The 3,200-nt window shown below is 31.2% G+C and overlaps 1 non-coding gene across 1 annotated transcript; it reads left to right on the forward strand.

The window, feature by feature from the left end:
• Window positions 1-908: 908 nt before the first annotated feature.
• On the forward strand, window positions 909-1,015 carry LOC133038619 (small nucleolar RNA R71). The gene has a single exon (XR_009688118.1). It is a non-coding gene; the product is annotated as a small nucleolar RNA R71 (small nucleolar RNA).
• Window positions 1,016-3,200: the final 2,185 nt, after the last annotated feature.

The raw sequence follows: 3,200 nt of genomic DNA on the forward strand, positions 1-3,200 counted from the left end.
TTTGATCATTATCTTTTGACAAGTCATTTGTGTTGGAACTTTGGCTTTGGTCTTTTTCAACTTGAGGTGTGTAATCGGGTTTGGCAATTTATTTTTCGGACCTAAGTGTTGAAATAGACTTGGCTTCTTCTTTATGACTTGGGACTCCTACTTCATATTGGACTTTAGGATTTGGGACGGGTTGGCTATGAAATCTCCCTTTTTCTCTCTCAGTTACGGCATTGGCAAGTTGACCCAATTGTGTCTCAAGTTTGGCAATGGATTGAGACTGATTTTGCATGATTTGTTGGGTGGATTGCATGAATTGTTGTAAAGTGTCTTCTAAGGAAGGCTTTCTTTGTGGAGGGTAAGGTTGACTTGGTTGGGTATGATTCGGATTTGGCATGTTGAATTGGTTTCCTTGGTTCATTTGTGGTTGGTTTTGTCTCCATGAAAAATTGGGATGGTTTCTCCAATTAGGATTGTATGTGTTTGAAAATGGGCTATCATTTGGTTTACCATATGAATGTAATGCATTAGCCTCTTTAGAAAATGTTTCAAGAAAAGAAGGACATGATTGATCATTATGACAAGTACTAGCAAAAACATCTTTTTTAGGTTGAACATGAGAATTCATATTTTGACTTATGACTAAGGCTTCTACTTTTCTTGCTAATTTTTCAAAAGATGTTCTCAAATCAGTTTCTTCTTTAATTTCATATTTTCCTCCTCTTTTGGGTGAATTATTTGCTCTAGACCTAGGCTCAGAATAATTCCATTGTTGTGAATTAACAGATAATTCTTCAAGAGCTTCCCAAGCCTCGTGCCCTTGTAATTTCAAAAATTTTCCGGTATGCATAGATTGAATCATTTGTCGGTTTGAAGGGGTTAAACCATCATAAAAATATTTTACAAGTCTCCATTTTTCAAAACCATGGTGGGGGCATTTTAATAATAAATCTTTAAATCTTTGCCAACATTCATAAAATTCTTCATTATCTTTTTGATAAAATTCGGAGATTTCTCTTCTTAAATTATCAGTTTTGGACATGGGGAAAAATTTGGCAAGAAATTTATTAAAAAGTTGTTCCCAAGTGGTTATGGTTCCGGTTGGAAGTGAGTTTAACCAAGCTTTGGCTTTATCTTTTAAAGAAAAAGGAAACAACCTAAGCTTAACTGATTCATCCGAAAAATTTTGAAAACGAAAAGTTGAGCAAATATCTAAGAAATCTTTTACATGCATGTAAGGGTCTTCTCTTTCTAAACCATAAAAAGAAGGCAACAATTGAATGATTGAAGGTTTAAGTTCAAAATGAGTGGCATTAGTAGTAGGCAAAACAATGCATGATGGAGCATTAGATGAAATAGGTGAAAAATATTCAAGTAGTGTTTTTTCTTGCGCAATATTAGGTTCTTGTTCCATTATGCTTAATTTTTCAAAAACACTTTCAATTTCACCTAAAGTTACAACTCTTTTTACCAATGCCACTCACTAGAGGAGATATAGTAGGAGGCAAAAATGCACTCAACTACTAAAAGAAAAAAAGGTTAGGAGGCAAAAATGCACTCAACTAACAAGTATATATGTAGGAGGCACAAAATGCCATCAACTACCAATAAATATGTATATATATAGTATACTATATAATATATAATATATAACAATATATATATGTATAAATATGTATAACTTTCTCTTTTTTTTCGATTTTTTTTTCAACTTTTTTTTTTTTTTTGATGAAAATGAGAAAAGAAAAAAAAATAACTAGTAGAAGAATATTACTTACCTTGTAGAAAGATTGTTTCTTTCTTGCAACTCCCCGGCAACGGCGCCAAAAACTTGTTGTCCTCAAAAGTGAGTGTTTTAATATTTATACTCGCAAGTGCACGAATCGTTTCGGAATATAATATTCATGTAAGTGCAAGGTCGAACCCATGGGAGTTAACTAACATCAAAAGAAACTATTTCAAACAAAATAAGAATATTCTAACCTAGCTCCAAATATTTGATGGGATTGCAAAATAAAATAAAAGACAAGTAACTAAAATACTTAAGATTAAAGATGAGTGAGTATGAAAATAATTTTCAAATAAGATGTGTAAAATAAGATTATTAAGATATTAGAATCCACAAAATGCAAGTTCAATAATATTTATAAGTATATTGATTCCCAAGTTTTAGATATAGTTGAAATAAATCTCACCATATTTTCCAAAATATATTTTTCATTTAAGTACAAGTTATTTTCAAAAAGGTAAGATTTTTCTTCACTTATAAAATGTATAATTTCTAAGCATTAAATGTGTTACAATTTAATGAAACTACACAAAATCAAAGAAACTATGTTTAGGCAAAATATAACACTTATATTCTAAGAATTAGATGTAAACAATTTAATGAAATACATTTAATCAAAGAGTATTATATTTTTGCATAATGAAGAACTAAGTGGAAATATGCTTTAACAATAAAAAATACATGATATTGAAGATGAAAAAGACATATTTTTGATGGAAAAATCCATGAACTTTATAGCACAAATGGGAAATCAACATACAAACATAAACACTATCTAGTTACATTTTGCTTCATCATCATCTTAATAATCTTGAAAAAAGATTAGAAGCTCATAACTAGATAAAAATTACAAAAGATAAACATACTTGACATGCTCTTCAAAGTGTAAAAATGGTAGAAAGAAAATGGTAAAAATAAAGAGTGTGGAATGGAGAAGTGTTTTGGGTTGAAGAGGTGTTTAGGGGGTGAAGAGATGTGTTTTGAAATGGTCTTCCAACACCATATTTATAGGCAAAATTGGAGAATTAAATTAATCAAAATAAAATAAATAAATTGATTAATTTAATTAGTGTTGGGAAGAGAAGGGATAAATAGAGTATGTGTAAGAGTATTGGAAAAAATAAATGTTTGTTTGGATGGAAAAATAGTGAAAAGATAGGGTAAAAATAAATTAGGAATGTTTATTTATGTGTAATAACTTGGGAAGATAAAATAGGTATTTGTGTGTAAAATGTGGGAGAGAAAATAAGAATTTTGGCTTTTTTTAATGGGGAATTTGGCTGAGAGAAAAGCCAATTAACAACTCAGTTTTTTTCTTCTTTTTTTGCCACATGGCGTGTTGCTGTTGGTGGGGCGCTGACGGGCTGGGGACCAGAGAGACGCGTGGCAGGCCGCGGTTCGTTGGGCGCTGACGAGCTGGACC

The sequence above is a fragment of the Cannabis sativa genome, chromosome 5 (assembly GCF_029168945.1).
Source record: "Cannabis sativa cultivar Pink pepper isolate KNU-18-1 chromosome 5, ASM2916894v1, whole genome shotgun sequence".
Lineage (NCBI taxonomy): Eukaryota > Viridiplantae > Streptophyta > Magnoliopsida > Rosales > Cannabaceae > Cannabis > Cannabis sativa.